The sequence below is a fragment of the Trichechus manatus genome, unplaced genomic scaffold, assembly GCF_000243295.1.
Source record: "Trichechus manatus latirostris isolate Lorelei unplaced genomic scaffold, TriManLat1.0 scaffold00181, whole genome shotgun sequence".
NCBI classification, from domain to species: domain Eukaryota; kingdom Metazoa; phylum Chordata; class Mammalia; order Sirenia; family Trichechidae; genus Trichechus; species Trichechus manatus.
In genome coordinates this window covers 3569803-3591244 of record NW_004444117.1, presented here as the reverse complement: position 1 = coordinate 3591244, position 21442 = coordinate 3569803, and the positions used below count along the sequence as shown (strand labels likewise).

The following is a 21442-nucleotide window of genomic DNA, read 5'->3' as shown; positions in this document are numbered from 1 at the left end:
TGGTTTTCTATCTCCAGCTCTTTGCACATGTCATTATAATACTTTACTTTGTCTTCTCGAGCCACCCTTTGAAATCTTCTGTTCAGTTCTTTTACTTCATCATTTCTTCCTTTTGCTTTAGCTACTTGACGTTCAAGAGCAAGTTTCAGAGTCTCTTCTGACATCCATTTTGGTCTCTTCTTTCGTTCCTGTCTTTTTAATGACCTCTTGCTTTCTTCACGTATGACGTCCTTCATGTCATTCCACAACTCTTCTGGTCTTCAGTCATTACTGTTCAACGTGTCACATCTGTTCTTGGAATGGTCTCCAAATTCAGGTGGGATATACTCAAGGTCATACTTTGACTCTCATGGACTTGTTTTAATTTTCATCAGTTTCAACTTGAACTTGCATATGAGCAATTGATGGTCTGTTCCACAGTCGGCCCCTGGCCTTGTTCTGACTGCTGATATTGAGCTTTTCCATTGTCTCTTTCCACAGATGTAGCCAATTTGATTCCAGTGTATTCTATACGGCGAGGTCCATGTCTATAGTCACCGCTTATGTTGGGGAAAGAAGGTATTTGCAGTGAAGAAGTTGCTGGTCTTGGGAAATTCTATCATGCCATCTCCAGCATCGTTTCTATCACGAAGGCCATATTTTCCAACTACCAATCCTTCTTCTTTGAGCTGCTGATATTTGACAAAGGCCCAAAGTACATTCACTGGGGAAAAGACAGTCTCTTTAACAAATGGTGCTGGCATAACTGGATATCCATCTGCAAAAAAATGAAATAAGACCCATACTTCACACCGTGCACAAAAACTAACTCAAAATGGATCAAAGACCTAAATATAAAATCGAAAACGATAAAAAACATGGAAGAAAAAATAGGGACAATGCTAGGACCCCTAATACACGGCATAAACAGAATACAAAACCTTACTAACAATGCACAAACACCAGAAGAGAAACTAGATAACTGGAAGCTCCTAAAAATCAAACACGTATGCTCATCAAAAAACTTCACCAGGAGAGTAAAAAGACAACCTACAGATTGGGAAAAAATTTTTGGCTACGACAAATCCAATCAGCATCTAATCTCTAAAATCTACAAGATACTTCAGAACCTCAACAACAAAAAGACAAATAACCCAATTAAAAAATGGGCAAAGGATATGAACAGGCACTCACCAAAGAAGACATTCAGGCGGCTACCAGATACAAGAGGAAATGCTCACGATAATTAGTCATTAGAGAAATGTGAATCAAAACTACAATGAAACACCATTCCACCCCAGCAAGGCTAGCGTTAATCCAAAAAACACAAAAAAATAAATGTTGGAGAGGATGTGGAGAGACTGGAACACTTGTACACTGCTGGTGGGAGTGTAAAATGGTACAACCACTTTGGAAATCGATTTGGGCTTTCTTAAAAAGCTAGAAATAGAAGTACCATGTGATCCAGCAATCCCGCTTCTTGGAATACATCCTAGAGAAAAACAACTGCCACACGAATAGATCTATGCACACTCATGTTCATTGCAGCACTGTTCACAATAGCAAAAAAAAAAAAAACAAACAAACAGAAACAACCTAGGTGCCCATCAATGAACGAACGGATAAACAAATTATGGTACATTCACACAATGGAATACTACACAATGATAAAGAACAATGATGAATCCACAAAACATCTCATAACATGGACGAATCTGGAAGGCATTATGCTGAGCAAAATTAGTAAGTCACAAAAGGACAAATATTGTATCAGACCACTATTATAAGAACTCTAAAAAAGGTTTCAACACAGAAGAAAACATTCTTTGATGGTTACAAGGGTGGGAAGGGAGGGAGAGGGATATTCACTAACTGGATGGTGGATAAGAATTATCTTAGGTAAAAGGAAGGACAACACACAATACAGGGGAAGTCAGAACAGCTGGACTAAACCAAAAGGTAAGAAGTTTCCCGAATACAACCAAACACTTCGAGGGACAGAGTAGCCGGGGCAGGGGTCTGGGAACCATGGTTTCAGGGGACATCTAGGTCAACTGGTGTAACAAAATTTATTAAGAAAATGTTCTGCATCCCATTTTGGTGAGTGGCATCTGGGGTCTTAAAAGCTAGCAAGCAGCCATCTAAGATGCATCAACTGGTCCCTACCCACCTGGAGCAAAGGAGAATGAAGAACACCAAAGACACAAGGAAAGTATTAGCCCAAAAGACAGAAAGAGCCACATAAGCCAGAGACTCCATCAGCCTGAGACCAGAAGACCTAGATGGTGCCCAGCTACCACCAATGACCACCCTGACAGGGAACACAATAGAGAGTCTCTTATGGAGCAGGAGAAAAGTGGGGTGCAGAACTCAAATTCTAGTAAAAAGACCAGCCTTAATTGTCTGACTGAGACTGGAGGATCCTCAGAAGACATGGCCCTCGGACTCTCTGTTAGCCCAGAACTGAAACCATTCCCGAAGCCAACTCTTCAGACATAGATAAGACTGGAGTATAAGACATAAAATGATACTCATGAAGAGAGTGCCAATGGGCAGCTCCTGTCTGGAGGCGAGATGAGAAGGCAGAAAGGGACAGGAGCTGGTTGAATGGACACAGGAAATCCGAGGTGGAAAGGAGGAGTGTGCTGTCACATTATAGGGAGAGCAACTAGGGTCACATAGCAATACGTGTATAAATTTTTGTATGAGAAACTAACTTGAACTGTAAACTTTCACTTAAAGCATAGTTTAAAAAATTTTTTTTTCTTGTGCTATGTTTATTCTAATTATATTTATTGAAATCAATGTTATGTCTGTTCACTCTAATAATAAAAAAACCTGGGCTTATATTCTATATGTCATGTATTTTAGCTTTTTTTTTTTTTTTTTACAGAAGTATAAGTCTGCAATGGACTGAAAAATTTAAAAAATGATCCTTCCCCACAGACAGTTTGAGAAGCACCATACAAGAAAGCATACTTAAAGCCAAGGAGAAAGCTACAGCTAGGAATGTCCAGTGGAGAAGGTAGGTGGAAGATCAGAAAGTCTCTATGGCAGCCTTGAAGGCTGGAGACCAAGCCCAGGGCCCAGCATAAGGCTGCAGAGGTGCAGTGGCACCTGCTGGGTCAAACCTGCCGAGTCAGTCCCACAAGGTAAGGGCACAGGCAAGAGAGGGGCCCTGAAACATGGGTTAGGGATAATTGGGTGGACACAAATGAGACTGGGACCTCTGAATCCCCAGACTCCTCCTGAGCCTCCCTTGAGAACAGACGCCACCCTTGGCCCAGGGAACCGGCCTTCTCCTGCATAAAAGCCTTGTAGTGACTGTGCCTGGGGAGCTCTCTTCCATTCAGGACCTCCAGGCACACACAAGAGTAAACTCCTAACACTATCAAGCAGAAAGCACAGGGTCTGGCCTAAGAGGAGAGAGCCAGAACCCCAAAACAGTTATATGGCCTTGCCAATCTGCATGGCCAGGAGCCTCAGGAGTATGCATGGGGAGATTCCTATGTGTAAGTCCAAGGGGATGAAGCATAAGACTCTATCGACCCACATTCATTGACATGGGAGCATTTTACAGCCTTGAGAGACTTAATGCACTGGCTTGAGACCAGGGAGTGGTGCTATCAGTCTGTAGGTTATAGGTTGGCTAGTGGAAGCCTTGACGGAACAGTGGTTGAAATGTTGAGATCTCCCTGGCACATTGAGGAAGGTGTGTGGAAACTTAGGAAGATGAGCATTTGGAATCCATTTAAATATAAGGGCAATCTGCTCAGCCACTCCCCAACCACAAGCCCTGGAATGGCCTGGAGTCCACTCTCCTTTTTGAAAAAACAAAACCAGTTGCCATCAAGTCAATCCCAACTCATGGCCACCCCATGTGTCAGAGTAGAACTGTGCTCCACAGGATTTTCAGTGGCTGATTTTTTTGGAAGTAGATTGATAAGCCTTTCTTCCAAAGTGCCTCTGGGTGGACTTGAACGTCCAACCTTTTGGTTAGCAGCAAAGTGTGTTAACTGTTTGTACCACCCACAGACTCCTCACTCCCTTTACCAAGGCATTGACAAAGGCTTACCTGAGGGGGCCTCTAACATCCTTAAAGAATTCTCTGTAGGCTGGAAATGACAGCGAGGGATGCTGCAATGGAATGTGGGTTCCTAACCTCAATGGGAATAATGGGACTCTGCAGGGACAGAGGCCAGCTGGCAACATGCAAACAGCAAAATCAAGGTGGGCCCAATTACCACAGGCATAGAGCGGCAGCAGAGAGTTTTGATCATTGAAACCAATTAAAAAAGACAAAAAAAAAAAACCAAACCCATTACCATCTAGTCGATTCCGACCCATAGTGACCCTATAGTGAAGTGTAGAACTGTCCCATAGAGTTTCCAAGGAGCTCCTGGTAGATTTGAACTGCTGACCTTTTGGTTAGCAGCCATAACACTTAACCACTACACCACCAGGGTTTCCATTTGAAATTGATGGTGGTGGCTAAATGATCACAGAGTCCTTGAAATGAAACAAATGCTGACGAGCATGTTTAGGAGAAAAAAATTATAGATCTGATGGGCAGAAACTTAACCAAATTGGCATAGTGGGAATTCACAGCCTCTTACCCAGTTCCCAGACCAGGAGCACCTGGACTGATGGGAAGGCCAGGTTTCTTTGAGGAAGGACCCCAAAACACCAGCATCATGCCATAAATCTTCTCTTAAGCCTCCCCAGTGAGACTTGCTGCCATTGGCCCTAGTGACTATGCACCGGGGGAAAAGAAATACCTGGATGCTCCGGGAGTTATTTAGAGACTGGCTCTGAACTGATGCTAATCCTCAGAGACCTGAAATGGCCTACTGGTTAGAGCAGGGCTTATCAGGGTCAAGTGACAGATGGAATTTTGGCTAAATCCATCTCATAATGGGTCCAATAATTATTTCCTTAGCACCAGAATGCATTCTGAGGATAGATATGCTTAATATCTAGAATAATGCCCACATTGGCTCACTGTCTCAGGGCTATTATGGTAGAAAATATGGATCCTGGAAATACTCCCATTTCCCACCAGGACTGTAAACTAAAAGCAATGCTGTATCACTGGGGAGATGGCTTTGTTCTGCCATCAAAAACTTGAGGGATGTAGGTCAGTGATTTCTACCACATCCTCACTTAACTCACCTGTATGTTCAGTGCAAAAGTTGACAGTAGATTATTGCAAACTTAATCAAGCGATGAAATGAATAAATCTGCAGTTCCAGATATAGTATCTTTACTGGGCAGACAACAATGTCTGGCACCTATTATCCAGCTACTGACTTGGAAATTTGTTTTTCTTATTCTCGTCAGTAAAGAAAATCAGAAGCAATTTGCCTCACGTGGCATGGCCAAGAGTATATATGCCTTTATTGTTCCTTCCCGGCAGAAGGAACGGGGCTGTGGAGGAAAGCTTGCTAGGCAGTTTCTTCCCAGCCCTGGCCTAAGCTTCACATCTTCTCAGCAGGTGATAGATGAAGAATGAGGTTGTCCAGTCAGGGATATGCAACCGTTCTCTCAGGCCTGAAATGCCACCTGATCCCTCTGTCCAAGCCCAACCCTGGGTCCACTATAGCCCTGGTCTCACCTCTTGTTTCTCCCACCAGGGCTGTAGGAATTCCCTTTAAAGCCTTGCTTATTCAGCCCAGGTCCTCTAAGAGGGAGCTAGAAAATAGAGTGGAAGTTTGGCTCACGGGGCACCTTCCCAGGGGTACTGGGTGGGGTGGTGGGTGTTAGTAAGTAGTCATAACAATTAGGTGACTGCTTCCAATAGGGGCAGTCAGGGAAGTCTTCTCTGAGGGGATGACATCAGAGTTAACCCTGCATGATGATTGAGGGGTGAGTGGAGAAGGAGGATTTCCAGGCTGAGGGAACACCAAGGGTGAAGGTCTTGAAGTGAAAACAAGTTACTTCTTGCACTGTACCCTTCCCTTGTCACCTCAAACCAAGCTCACACTTCTCAGTATGGCCCTTGAGGCCTTTCACACCCTTCTGCCCAGACTCCTACTCACCTTTTGCTCCCACTGCACATCGTGGCTGCCCAGAGCAGGCTGGACCCCTCTGATATGCACTCTGATAATATCTGAATGAAGGTGGGTTGTGGGGGAAGTTCACGGAGTGGTGGGGAATGTGGCAACCTTGGGAGCCCCCATCCCACCTGAAAGATTTGTGTCTCTCTGCACCAGCCAGTGCTCCCTCGAGGGAACACAGCCCCATGTGTGAGCACCCCAACTTGGCCTCAATCCACTCATGACTCTGGATGATGCCCTGAGCTTTTTGGGCCCCTCTCCCTATCTGTCCAATGGGTGGATTGGCCCAGAGGCCTCAGAGGTCCCCGTAGCCCCGCCATGATTTGACTCACTCGCACTCCACAAACAAGCAACACGTAGCTTATTTTCTACATCTATTGATGACAAGACGGTCTCCAAAATTCCTTTGAGCTGGGAGGGGTGACAGAAAGGCCATTTGGCCAACACCCGTCCTTGTGGCCAGTGATCATTTATTTTCCAGCTGTGTTTTTAGGAGAAAATAATTAAGGCTCAGAATGCTGCCAACAGGGTGGCTCTGTGGCTGTCTTTGGCAGTGACTGCCACGCTGGAGTCCCCACAGATTAAGCTCCTTCCTCCTAGCTCGAGCCCCACCCACCAGTCTCTGTCTGGGCCAGTTCAGTTCAGCTGGTGGGTAACCAGAAGCAGCTGCCCCCTCTCTAGGCCCCACCTCCTGCTGAGGTGCCATAACATCTCTCTCCCCATAGATGACCCAGACCCTCCCTAAGCTGCAGCTCTCAGACTCCCTCTGCCTTCACACCTGTCCAGTCCACTTCCCTGCTGTCCTCTGAGCACCTAATCTGTGCTTCATGGTTTCCAGAGTCCATTCTCATTTGTCCCCATAACTGCCTGGGATCCAGGATTTCTCAGCCCCACTTTACAGATGAGGAAACTGAGGCTCTGGGAGATGACGAGGATTGCCCAGGGTCACAGGCTAGCAAGAACAAGAATAGGAACTCAGATTGAGCCTCCTGGCTTGGGCTCCTAAGTGTTCTCTTCTCTCCCTCGGTCCTAGTGTCTCCTCTTTAAATCCAGGTTCTCCGACTCTGAACTCTGCCTCCAGCATAGTCCTCTCTCTGAGCTTCAGACCCATACCCAATGGCTCCCTCCACCTCAAATTCAACAGGGCCCAAACAGTCATCCTCACCCCCCTCAGCCTGCCACCATCTTGTATGGCTCTCCTGTTGGCCCAGCCCTGTGGAGTTGCTGGACACCTGGGGGCCAGCCTATGCTTCTGTTAGTCTGCCCCCACATCCAGCAGCACTCTCTGGGGCCTGATCCACAGGTCTGCCACCGATGCCACTTTGTAGGCAGGACAGAAGGACTCCACTGCCTCCTCCTGAGACCCAGACCAGCCTCTCTCCTTCCAAGGAATACCAGGACCTTTGGACAAGAAGGCTTTTCCTCTAATCTTAGAGGGTTTAAGTTCTGAACTCTTGAAGTGATTATGCCCAAAATATGAACGTAAGTTTTCCAAGCAAATCAACCTTCTCCATCAACACTCAGATTTAAAAATGTTTTGCTGAGGACCCTGCCCTGTGCCAGGACGCACTGAAGAGTAAGACCTGTTTCTGCCCTGGATGCAGCAGACAGGTAGGTTAACAGGCCTTCCCAAGACTAATTCTTAAAACAGTCTCTAAGCCCTTGATGGGTGCTTTCACTTTTTCATTCATTCCTCTTACTTCTGTCTCTATGTGTCCAAGTCACATTCCCAGGAACAGAACTCTGGCTCAGCTAATACCCATCATTCCTCTTTGGGCTGAGGCTTTGGCATCAGGCCACCTCAGAGAGAAGCTGCTATGGGATGGGGCCTCCCCATGGCCCAGTCACTGAGGGGAGCAGGTAGGGTCTCAGCAATATAACACAACTTGCTCAGGCTCAATTTTCCAAATGAATTTACTATAAGATAAAACCATGGGAGAGGCAGACTTCAACGTAGTTGAAAAATTATGTGTTCAGTGTCTTCTATGTCTAAGCCACTGGTTTCACTGCCAGAGAGCAGCAGGATGGAGATGAGAAACTTGAGTTGTGACCCATACACTAAAATTGTTTGATTCTGTGTAGAGCACAGAGGAACTGTGTCCCATAGGGGAAACCACATGTTGTGACATGAAAAACATAAACTTTGGAATAAAACAACTCTGGGTCCAAATCCTAGTTCCACCATAAACTGGCCACTGGATCTTAGGAAATTTGCACCCCTCACTAAGCTTCAGCTTCTTCATGCAAAAAACAGGGGTAATGATACAATTTTTAAAACACAATGAAGTAAAGACATCAGAAGAAAATAAAAGTGCAGACCAATATCTCTTATGAATATTAATTCAAATATCTTCAACAAAAAATAGCAAACCAAATCCAGCAACATAAAAAGGATTACAAACTGTGACAAAGTTGGATTTATCACAAGAATGCAAAGTTAGTTTAACATCTGAAAACTCAGTCAGTGTAATGTACCATATTAATAGAATAAAGGACAAAAATTACATGGTCATTTCAATAACCACAGAAAAATCATTTGCGAAAATCCAACACACTTTCATGATAAAAATAGAAGGAAAGAGCCTCAACCTGATAAAGGGCATCTACAAAAACCCACAGCTAATATCTTACTTAATGATGAAAGACTGAATGATTTCCCCTTAGCTTGGGAACGTGACAAGAATGCCAGCTCTTGCCACTTCCATCCAACATTGTAATATCCAGAATATATAAAGAACTCCTCTAACTCAATAACAAAAGACGAACAACCCAATTAAAAAATGAACAAAGGACTTGAATAGACATTTCTCCAAAGAAGATATACAAATGGCCAACAAGCACATGAAGAGATGCTCAACATCATAAGCCATCAGGGAAATGCAAAGCAAAACCTCAGTGAGATACCACTTCACATCCACTTGGATGGCTAGAATTAAAAATTCAGATAAGTGTCGGCAGAGATATGGAGAAATTAGAATCTTCATACACCGCTAATGGGGATATAAAATGATGTAGCTGTTTTGGAAAGCAGTCTGGCAGTTCCTCAAAAAGTTAAACATAGAATTATCATATGGCCCAGCACTTGCCCTCTTAGGTACCTACTCAAGAGAAATGGAAACATATGTCCACACAAATACTTGTACATGGATGTTCATAGCAGCATTATTCATGACAGCCAAAAAGTAAAAACAACCCAAATGTCCATCAACTGACAAATGGATAAATGAGATATGGTATATCCATACAATGGAATATTATTTGGCAATAAAAAGGAATGAAGTACTAATACATGCTACGGTAATACATGGATGAACCCTCAAAACGTGCAAAGTGGAAGAGGCCATTCACAAAAGACCACATATTCATTTACATGAAATGTCCAGAATAGTCCAATTTATTAAGACAGAAAATAGATTAATGGTTGCCTAGGACTGGGAGGTTGGGAGAAAATGGGCAAGGACTGCTAATGGGTTTGAGGTTTCTTTTTGGGATGATGAAAATGTTCTCAAATTGATTTTGGTGATTTTTGCTTAACTCTGTGGATATACTAAAAAACATTGAATTGTATATTTTAAAAGGGTGAATTGTATGGTATATTAAAAAGAGGATCATACAGTACATAACATCTTTGTAGCCCTCTTCTGTTTAACAATATAGCTTGTATACACCTGTTGGGGGAAAAAAAAAACAACCAAACCTGTTGCTGTCAGGTCAATTCTGACTCACAGAGACCCTATAGGACAGAGCAGAACTGCCCCATAGGGTTTCCAAGGAGCGGCAGGTGGATTTGAGCAGCTGACCTTTTGGAAGCAGCTGAGCTCTTAATCACTGTGCCACCAGGGCTCTGTATACACTGTCTGCCATCTAATTCTAAGGACTGCCCAGTATTACACTGTGGATATGCTCCATTCTTTATTTAACCAGTCCCCTGCTGATGGACATTGCTTATTTCCAATGTTTGCTCAGTATAAACAGCACTAGGTGAATATCTTGAGTATTTTTCACTCATTTTTTTGTTATTCATTAGCATAATTTGTGTGAGAAAATAATTTCTCTCTAGAACGTTGTACCCATTTACAGTTTCATGTGCAGTGTGTGAGAGTGCCTGAGATCTCCGTTTTATGGAAGAGGAGAAAGCCTTGCTTAAGGCTACACCATGAGGCAGCAGGGACCCAGGGCTTAATCCTGGCCAGCCCAGCTCCAGGGCCAGCGTGCTCTCTGTCCTTGCAGTTGCTCTGACTTTCACTGGCATCTCTATCCTCGCTCCCCTGGATGACCTGAACAGTGCACCCTCTATCATCGCCACACCTTGTGCCTGCTCCCAGGCCTAGGGCTCAGAGGCATAGTGAGGGCAAGGAGCACCAGGGGCAGTCTTTAAGTTGCGCCTCCCCCTCCCCAATTGAAGTGCCCAGGGGCAATCTCTAAATTGCACCCCACTCCAATTTCAAGAAAAATAGACACTGATCACTGCAACAAAGCAGCAGAAATGCCTTCTCCCCCTTGACCAGCTGCCTCAGTCAGGCGTCTTTCATATTTGTGGCGCCTTGAAATGTCATTCCACACCTTGTCTGGTGGCCCCTTGGACTTGAGCCATGATGGCAAGTGCCCCCCTCTGCCCCTCTCCCATGTGGTCCCCTCACAGCCTCAGCACCTGGTTATGAGCCAGATGGGGAACAGGCATCCCCAGGAGCACAGGAACCCAGAGCCTTGCAGGGTATTTAAACACTTGCTAATAGCAGACTATCTCAAGTGAGGGAGAGCAACTGGCATGGGGCAAGTTGTGTAAGTTTTTATGCATTCTATATTTTAAAAGTCTTAGACAATGGTTCAAGTGGTAATCGTTTTCTTATATATATTTTACCACACACACATACACAAAGTCTTAGAGACATTATCAGCCAACAGCCATGTGTGGGCCCTATTTGCATCCTGATTTGAACCAACAAACTGTAAAAAGACATTTTTTAAACAATTTGAACATACAGTGTTAGATAATATTAAAAACCAAAAAAAAAAAAAACAACCCAAACTCATTGCCGTTGAGTCGATTCCGACTCATAGCGACCCTATAGGACAGAGGAGAACTGCCCCATAGGGTTTCCAAGGAGCGCCTGGTGGATTCAAACTGCCAACCTTTTGGTTAGCAGCTGTAGCCCTTAACTGCTATGCCATTTTTTTTTTTAATTTTATTTAGTGATACTGGTATTGTGCTCATAAGAGCTTTATTTATAAATACATACAATGAATTATTAACGAATCAAGTTATACAAGGATTTGTTCCAGCAAATGAAACAAGACTGGTGAAAGGTTAACTCTGGGTGATGAGTACATGGGGGTCCATAAGACTATCTTTGCGTATATTTGAAATTTTCCCTAACAAAACAATACATATGTATGTGTCTGTGTGTATACATATCTGCTAAGAATCAAAAAGATTTTCTAAAGATAATATTGTTGAGGAAAGGGAGTTAAAAACCACACACTCTGATGTCCATTTACTAGAAAAAGAAGGTTTTCCCAGATGGGCTACGTTATTTCAGAACATAAGCAAAACATTGCCGTGGCAGCAGAATGTGGAGGTCCTACTTTAGCGTCCAGCTTTTCTTGTCCATGAAGGAGGTGTTTTCCTCTCCTGAGGGCATCAAAGCCCCTTCACATCAGCTTGGGCTGGGTAGTCAGAGAGAAAATCTCTGTCCCTAGCAACAGTGCCATTCATTGATGCAAAGGGGCATACACGTCTGGGAGCACAGACACCCAGGTGAGTGTTCATGGTTTCCTGGAGCACTGTGAAATAGGAGACCCCACTCCCCACCACCAATTCTCAGCTCTCCACAGAATTTCAAAATTATAATAAACAATAATCATACAAGTTATATAAACAGGCTACTGACATCCAATGAGACCCTCAGAGATTTCACAAAGATCAGGGCCTGGAAGGACCATACTGCAGGAAGGATCCACCCACCATGTACAGTGCACATGAAAGTAATAAATGCCTACTAAGCAACTGAGAAGGCTGCCCAGAAGACCCCAAATACTGCCAAGCACAGAGCAGCAGGGGCCAGAGTACAAAGCAAACAGTGCAGGAGTCTCCAGGGGCAATGGTTGACCACACCATGTAAGCCAAGGCCCCAGCCCAAGCAAGGAAGAAAAGCCTGAGAAGTCCAGGCACCCAGGGCTACAGGCAGGGCTCGATCCAGGCCCTCACATGATGGCATCAGCACTCTGCCTGGCTCCATTTCTCAAATCTGCTTTTCTCTATTTTCACTCTCTGACTTTCCCTACTTGGGGTCAAGCCAACCACAAGTAAAATCCCAGTCTTACACCCTAACAGCTTCGTAACTTCACTGGAAAGACAGCACTTCTTTTCTGATAGGTCCAGCAAGAATCCTCTGGGATGGCCCTCACTGGTTCTTGCTGGCCTTCTTTAGGTCCTTGGAATCAATCCCTGCGGCCATGGTGTGGTGCCCTTATTGTTCAGGCCTGGGTCATGTGCCCATCCCAGCAGCCAAGGGGCCAAGCCAGCCCCGTGTGATCCAACAGGCTGAGGATAGAAAAGGAGTAATTCCACAGAAGAAAATCTGGGTGCTGTCTTCTGAGGAGAGAGAAATAAGAGAGAAATAAGATCCTTTCTGCCCATTGTTCACTCCAGATGGCACTGTTGCCAGCACACCTAGGGAATACCCAGGCAGGCCCTCCCTGAAGCTTCCTGTACCAGAAGGGTCTGAGAGGGTCTAATGTCCCACACAAAAACCGCATAAGGCAAGGAGTAGCTCTGGGCATGCTATGGGGAAGCCCTATTCCCCTGGGGCAGGGTTGACACTTGCTTGGAATGCACTCCCTGATAGAGAGAGTCCTGGATCCCAAACCTTCACCCACTGCCCCTGCCCTGCATTCTGACTCATAGCCAACGCCCACTGCTAGACTAGATGATCCCGAGGGGAAACTCACCACCCACAGAGAAGCCCCTCCACCCAGCGTCAGATTCTGTAGGACATCACAGTATATTTTCTGAAGCTTGAGGCACTCCATCTGGAATGGGAGTAGCTGGCTCAGGTGCCTAAAGGGCCAGGCAGGAGGAATGCAAGAGCCGTACTCGGTCTGGAGGGAGGATGGGGAGAGCCTGGGGGCAAGCCCCTCTGAGGGCACAGCGACACTCAGCGCCAAGCAACTGTTGTCCCTCGGGATGGGGCCAGGATTGCCAGGTGTTCCAATTTGTCATGAGAAACTGAAAGTCCAGGGGACAACCTTGGGCCCTTCTTAATCTCGGCTTAGTAGACAAGAATGAGAGGAAACAAGAACGCAGTATCAGGTCTCTGCAGGGGTCAGGTGGCAGCTAGGGTCACCAACCATACCAGTGTGCCCAGGACTGAGGGTTGTCCAAGATGTGGGACTTTCTGTGCTAAAGCCAGGCAGTACTGGGCAAACTGGGCTGCTGGTCACCCTAAGTGGTACCCTCAGACAAGGTAACTGAGGAGAGTTTATTGAAGGGAGGGGGCTGGGTTAAGGGAAACCAACAAGAGATGGATCAGTTGTAGGGCCAGGGGCTTGCTCAGCTGGAGCAAAACCACTCCTAGACCTGAAGAGTGGCACCCATAGAGCATTGTGGGAGACAGACATGGTGACATAGTGACATAGTGACAGAAGTAGTGACATAGTGACATAGTCACCTCTTGAGGGTAAATACCCTGACCTCACTCCCCTCCCTCCCTAGACCTCTGCTGGGTGTCTCCCATTGGCCAAAGCTAACCAGAAACCAGAGGTCCCAGGGACTCTCTGGTAAAGGCCAGATTCAGAAGACACAGAGCTGGGGACAAGGGAGAAGAGTGGCTATGCAGGGGCAAAGGGTAAATTCAGAGGCTAAACTCAGGTCAAGAAATCCAAAAGAACAGTCAAGGAGAACACAGCTGAGAGCACCCCCCTTGGAAGAATGAAAACTGGCCAAGACAGGGTCCATCTTAACTCCTCCCCTTGTCTGGGGCCCCCACCATGGCCAAGTGAGCCACCCGGACAATTCCTGGCTCCCCGCGTCTGTACATAGCACCCCTCCCTGGGAAGTTGTGCTCTGGGAAGCCTTGAGTTCCTCACACTCAGGGCCCCTTCCCCTGGACTCCCTGGACAAGGTAGCTCCAGCTTTGAGATCACCCAAAGGGACTGGCGGGGCAGCATGCATGCATCTTCCAGGGAAAGGGTCCAGACCTGGGCTCCTGCTGGCCAAGGTGTCCCTTGAGCATCCAGGGCCCTCTCCAGGTTTCCAACGGGCTGGAGGAATCTGGCAGCCAGGCTTCCTGAGCTGGCTTTCAGGACTTCCATCAAATATGCAATCTCCATACCCACTTCCAACAGTCAGCCAGAGTCTGGGCCTGCTGCACACAACCAAAACGCCAGACAGGGCCAGCCACCATTCACTGAGGGTTTAACCCTGTGGTCAGCCCGGTGCTGAGAACTTCCATTAAATCAAGGGGTGGCAAACTACAGCCCACAGGCCTGTTTCTGTATGGTCTGTAAGGTAAGAATGGTTTTTATATTTTTAAAGATTGTAAAACACACACACACACATACACACACACACAAAAGAGAAGAATATACAACAGAGATGTATGTGGCCCACGAAGCCTAAAATAGTTACTTAATGAATTCTTGGAGCCCTCGTGGCACAGTGAGGGCTTAAGGGTTAAGCGTTCAGCTGCTAACCAAAAAGGCTGGCAGTTCAAATCCACCAGCCGCTCCTTGGAAACCCTGTGGGGCAGTTCTACTCTGTACTATAGGGTCTCTATGAGTCGGAATCCACTCGATGGCAGAGGGTTAATGAATTCTTTGGAGTCTCTGGGTGGTGCAAACAGTTAACATGCTCTACTGCTAACCAAAAGGCTGGCAGTTCGAGTCCACCCAGCAGTGCCTTGGAAGAAAGGCCTGGCGATTCACTTCTGAAAAATCAGCCATGGCAACTGGTTTGGTTTTGTTTTTTTTTAAACAAATTCTCTGTAGTCCTGCTACTCTGGGTCACTGCCTCAGCCTCCAGCCTCCCCAGCCTCCTTTCTGTCAGGGTGGCCTCCCCTCAGGGATTCCACAGAAGAAATGCTCCAAACAAAAGAAGGGGCTCCAGTGTGCATGGCAACTGCCTCCCTCCAGCTCCATGGAGCTTTCGAGCCTCAGGCTTTCTTGTAGCTCTTCAGGTCAGTGCCGACATACAGAGCTCCGCTCCCAGGAGCGCCCTGCTTAGACCTCTCAGGAAAGGCCTGTTTATAAAATGGACAAATAAATGAAACTTAAGCACCTACCTTGAATTATTAAAAGAAGGCTCTTTCAGGCTTTTGAACCCTCTCTCTCTCCTAAGTGATCTCTGCTCAGTGGCCAACCACATGCCTTTTTCTGGTCCCAGGACTGGCCTTAAATCGGCACATGACCCGCATGCCCTACAGTCTCCACTCCTCCCTGTCATCCTCCCCTTCTTCCCACTTGCCTGACTTATTTACATTTCCTGCCTGGACCCTGCGGGCATTTGGTTCCAGACAATGTGCAGAGCATTGACAATGACATAATGTTTACTTTCTATGCCTGACATGCTTTTTCCCCATCCCTGGGCCTTTGCCTGTGCTGTCCTATCTGCCTGGAAGGCCCTTCCCCACCTTGTCTCCTTCTCAATTTCCAAAATTCAGCTGAAAACTTTCCTGCCCCATGGATTCTCCTCTGAACTCCGCTCCCTATTTTCTGTGTGTGTGTGTGTGTGTGTGTGTGTGTGTGTGTGTGTGTGTGTTCAGCTAGGATGGAACTGGGATGGTTTCCTCTCTGCACCTCCAAGCCTAGCACAGGACAGGCACATAGAAAGGTTGAGAACATCTGTGGTTTAAATGAACAACCACGCTTGCTGAACTTTGACAAGAAAAAAACCAGTTGCCATTGAGACAATTCTGACTCATGGCAACCCCATGTGTGTCAGAGTAGAACTGAGCTCCACAGGATTTCAATGACTGATTATTAAGAAGTAGATCACTAGGCCTTTCTTCTGAGGCACCTCTGGGTGGACTCAAACTGCCAACTTTTTGGTTAGCAGCTGAGCAGCTTAACTGTTTGCACCATCCAAGGACTCCTACTTAACTCTGACAGGGATGCCAAACGCTTATCTTTTTGTGTTGGAGGAGATGCCTTACCTAAAATAATCAAACAGTGCCATGTAAGCTGCTTGGTATTTGGAAAGTTTAGATGGTGCAATGCAGGAACGGAAAGGCGTTACCATCACTACAACCCACCTTGGTCTTTGCCAAAGAGCCTGCAGGGATTCTACAACCTGGGTGTGGAACTACTGCTCTCCACTCACTTCCATTCCACAGCCAGTGCTTGGTGCAAGGTCAGGTTTCCGCCGGTCCCACACAGACCCTGGTGCTCTCCCAGCCAAGAAAAGTAGAGGCCCAGATTCTTCCTGGGCACAGTAACATTAGAGGTGCATCAGGGACAGCCATTGACATTCCTAGGCCAGATATGGGCTTCACAGCATGAGTTTAAATTCTTTCTAACCAGAGGTCAAACTCCAGCTACAAACAGTGTTTGCAAGATGACCACGTTGTTCTTTAAGTAACGACTATATATGCCTGCTAATTTCGCCCCTGGGTCTCAGGTCCCACAGCTCCAGCCAACAGGCTGAAGGAGTCAGGACTCTGCTTGGTTGCAAAGGACAAAAATCCCTTTAGCGTGCCTCAGACAAAGACAGGAATTTATGGGGACATGATACTGAGAAGTCCAAGGGAGATCTTGACTTCAGAAGGCCTGCTGGATCCAGGGGCTCCAGAAATGTGTATCTTTCTCCATCCTTGGGCTCTGCTCTGTTCCGAGTTGCTTCTCTCTCAGATGGTCTCCTCCCTCTGCCCCCTCCCCCAAGGTAACAAGAAGGTTCCCAGTAGCACCAGGCTACCTGCTTGCCAGCTGGGCCACCCTGGCACAGGGCAAACTCGCTGATGTCCCTGGGCAGGTTCTCAAGGATCCAGCATGGGCCACATGCTGATCCCCAAGCAAATGCCAGGACCGGGGGACCTAATTGCTATGTAACTGGGCCCAGGCCACTGCTTTCCCATAGTACTCTCAGGAGGCTGATCCTAAAAGCAGAGGGGAGGATGCTGGGCCAGTAACAGCTGCAGATACCTCCATAGTTGTAGTGGTATTTATCCCATCCCCCACCACGGAGCTGTGAATCCCCCAAGGAGGAGAGGGGCTTATGTGGACCTGGTCTTGGTTCCTACCAGGGCTTTGAATTCTAGTTCTTTCAGATTCTAAACCCTGCTGAGAATTTACATTTCTAACAAGTTCCCTGCTGAGAATTTGCATTTCCACCCCAGATATACTGAATCAGAATCCACAGTTTAACAAGATCTCCAGGTGATTCTTATATATAACTTCCTGGGAACTTGTTACAAATACGAATTCTCAGCAAGGTTTGAGCCTTCCAGTTTGAAGACCCTGGTTCCTACTCTTCCAGCTGAGGGCCTAGCCTTGGGACCCATGTCTCCTGGCGTCTTGGTGCTAGCAGAAGGCCAGTGACATCATCCTGTCCCCACCTCAGTTAGAGGGTGGAGGCCAGTCTGGCGCAGAACAGCTTGATCTCCAGACTCAAGTTCTAGCCTTCCGTCAGAGGACCTTTTGCACATGTAGTTCCCTCTGTGGGTTCCTCCCTCCCTTCTCTCTGTTAACTTCTTCTGGGAACCTACCAGGTTCTAGATGACCTGAACCAGCCATAGCCACAGCCTTGTCCCAGGTAGAGCCTGCTCCCGCCCTGCCCTGCCCCCCTTCCTGGCCCACCTGGAATTGTCCGGCTCTCTGTATGATCATGGGGCTAATGTCTGCTTCCCCCACCAGAAGTGCCACAAGGGCCTGGGCTGGATCTATTTTAACTCATCGTTTAAGTTCTCAGCACCAGGTTAGGGCTTGGCATGAAACGAGTGCTTAGGGATGAATGAATGAATGTATGAACGAATGAATGAAAGTGAGAGGCATAGTCGAAGATGAGGGACAAATGCAATGTCCCCTGAACCAGCTCTGCTGCTCCCCGGCAGCATGACATAGACAAACCCTTACCTTACAGACTCTGAACCTCAGTTTCCTCAACTGTCCAATAAACACCTCTTGCTCCGAGGCCTGCAGAGCCATGGCGAAGCTGGAGAGAGATTCCCATCAGGGAAAATGCTCTGGACAAGACATTAAAAGCTTCGTTTTGTTCTCTAACACGACTGGGAAGGATCTGTTTAGAATTTCGAGGGTTTCTTTTTGGGGGGGGGGGGTTTAAGTAAAATAAAAAACACCAGATGGCTTCAAAATACGCAAATGTTGGGCCAGTTCTCGTGACCTTCCTCGGGAGACTGGGGGTCCGGAAGCGCAGCGGGGAGGGAGGGGACCGCCAGGAACCAGGGAGGGAAACGCGCGCCTCGGTGACTCCCGGCGGGGCCGGGTTAGGGCTCCTGGCCGGCTCTGGGCGGAGGAACAGGACTCTCCGCGCGGAGGCCGCCCCCTACCCGCGCCTTTCACGCGGGAAGGTGGCGCGCAGGATCTGTCAGACGGCGCCGCTCGGGAAGGGGGCGGCTCCCTTGGGTGGCCCCCAGCTTTGCTCAGTCCTGCGTAATTCCCGCTGCCGAATTCTGGCTCTGCAGTATAATCCGAGGTTCGAATTCTCTCCGGTTTGGCAAAGTTTCTTTCCATCCCCGAGCAGTCTCAGTTTTCCCATCCATCCCTCCTGGCAGGGTGGGGTCAGGTTTAAAGACCTATCGTACACCGCGTTTCTGGTGTCCAGAGAGGACTCCGGAACACAGACGGGCGCATACCCGGAACAGGGGGAGGGAGGATTCTTGAGCATGTGCATTTACATCAAGTCCAACATTGTGCTCTATACCTTAAACAGACTGTCTTCATCTTCACCAAAATCCTGCGAGGTAGGCACCATTGTTATCCCCATTTACAGATGGGAAAACTGAGGCACAGAGCGATTTCCATCCCGTCTAAAGTCCCACGCGTAGTCAGTGGTGAGTCAGAGTCTGAACTCCGGCCGTCTACTGTCCCCCACCCCCACCTCCACCCTACCCCTAGGACCTAACGCCCAACGCCCGAAACCCTCGAGTTACTGCTCAGATTCGCGACTGGGAGCCGCCCCACTCCGGGTTCCCGGACTCCCGGGGGCCCAGGCCCCGCCGTTGTCACGACAACCAGGGGCCAATGGGGAGCAGGAAGGCCGAGGGAGGCCCCGCCCCGGCCCCGCCCCGCCCCGCCCCGCGCGAAGGCCTCCAAGCTATAAGGGCCAAGGCAGAGCAGCTGGAGCCGAGCCTACGGAGCGCAAGGCGCGCACGGAGTACCTGGTGGATCCGCTGTGCACAGAGCCCGGGAGCCGCCCAGGGGCCAGAGCAGCAGTCAAGATGTGCGGTGAGTGTGGCTCCCGCCTATCACTCCTCCCCAGCGGCCGCGGGTTACCGGGCCGCATCCTCTTAGTCTCGGCGCCTGGGCCCGAGAGCCGGGCGCCGGAGACCTGGAGGCAGCGCGGGATGGGGGCGCCGATCTGCCACTGTCCTCGACCGAGGGGCTTTCATCGGCCCGACGAGCCTCCCCCTGGCCCCTGAGTATGTGTCTCAAGGAGATGTGGGAGGGATGCCCAACCCGGGTCCCCAAAGGGGTGAAGGCGACCCCAACCAGGGTCCCCACCGAGGGGAAGGAACTAGACCTGTCCTGGGCCTGGACCCTGGCAACACAGAGGTCCTCCCACCCTATGTCCAGGGAGGGCGCTTTCCTCCGCTTCCCTGAGTGGCCCTCAAAGGTGGCCACCCGATAGCTTGCGCGTCCTGGGAGAGGGCTGTCCCACCCGGCTCTCAGCCTCCTGGGCGCGGGACACCCACTGCGCCCGCCGCGGAGAGTAGACTCCACCTGTACCCTCCGGGCCGTCCACCCGGCTAGCTCCCGCGGCGTCGCGAGCAGCCCCTGGTGCGTCCGCCTCGCGACCCCAAATGAACCCTGTCCCTAGAAGGGTTGATTCCAGGTTGCCGGCTTCTTTGCTGAAAAGAGCGCTCGGCTAGGCTCGGGAAAGAGGCGGGCAGGCAGCTAGGAGACGGAGCCCAGGACCGGGAGCGGGCAGAGCTCCGGGAGTCCGGATCATCCCGGGGCCGGCTGAGGGGAGGGCGTCAGCAGCCCTACGCACACATCTGCAATTCCTTATTCTCCTGGCTGGGCTGCCTCCGCCGGCCTGGGAGAGGGCCGGGAACTTCTGCTGGGACAAAAGGTCACTGTGCTTTTTTTTTTTCCCTTGAGTAGGATTCAGTTACCCACTCCAGCCCCCTGTGGCTGGAGGACCTGGTGGAACTTTTGAAGCCATGAAAGACCTCTCTCTGACTTCGCTGAGGGCTGTGGGTGGGGTGTGCCAGCGGGAGAGCCCCGGGACAAAGTCTGTACAGGCCTTGTTTCTGAGGACAACCATCTCGGAGAAAGTCACCAAGGAACTGGCCGCAGGCTTTGGGATGCAGTCTCACCCAGGCCGAGAAGTCATCAGTTTAAATTCCTGAGTCCTCAGCAAAAGTTTCAGGATGCCCAGGCATCATTCGCAATGCTGAGGGCCGCCTCTAGGCAGAGATAAGGCAAAGGTGGCAGTAGAGGCAGACTAGATTCTTGCCCTAGGAATGGCCCTCCACTGCCAGCCACATGCCACCTTCTCTCAGATGCACCTCCCCCACCACCACACCTCCAGCCTTCCACCTTCTACTCCTACTAGCCTCCTGGTCTACCTCCCCAACTCTGAAAAAAAGTGAGTTGTTTGTTCTGCTGTCCTAAAGTGCTGCACATGTTTTGTTCCCTATGGAAAAGTTGAGCTTTGTGTTGTAACCAACCTACGTCCTCACATCTTCTGGCACTGACTCAATGTCGTGTGTGAGAAGGGGCTTCAGGTCACCAAAGGGCACTCTAGGGCTCAGGGGCAGCCTTGACTCTGGGAGATGTCCACTCAGAGCCAGAATCAAAGAGCATGTGTTGGACTAGGAGGCCTTCCCAGAATGTGTTTCTCTAAGGGTAAGCCTTGTGGATGGTCAGAGATAGCTCAGTAGGGAGTAATGTTTAATCCCTGCATGGGAAAGTTATTTCCTTTTCAAGTTATGCCAGGAGAAAGTCTCAGCTTGGTGCTAATGTGCCTTTAACATCTCTCTGACACTCTCGGAGCATCTTTGTCACAGCAGAAGTAGTCCAGGGCTCAAAGCAGACAGCAGCAGCTGGCTAGAATCTAACACATGGGTCTATTTTTTTTGAATTATGGTGCGTGTATGTATAGTGAGTGATACTGGTTTTCCTTTTACGTTTTTTTCTTGTCATGAATTCACTTAAGTTTTCAAAAAATTCGGTCAATTTTACAGAAAAATATTAAGGGAATGATTGTGCCGTAGACACAAAGACATGAA

General features: G+C 48.4%; 1 pseudogene; it reads right to left on the bottom strand.

Annotated features, from left to right (window-relative positions):
* Positions 1 to 18173, bottom strand: part of LOC101340400 (ferritin heavy chain-like) — a 76340-nt pseudogene extending 58167 nt beyond the window's left edge.
* Positions 18174 to 21442: the final 3269 nt, after the last annotated feature.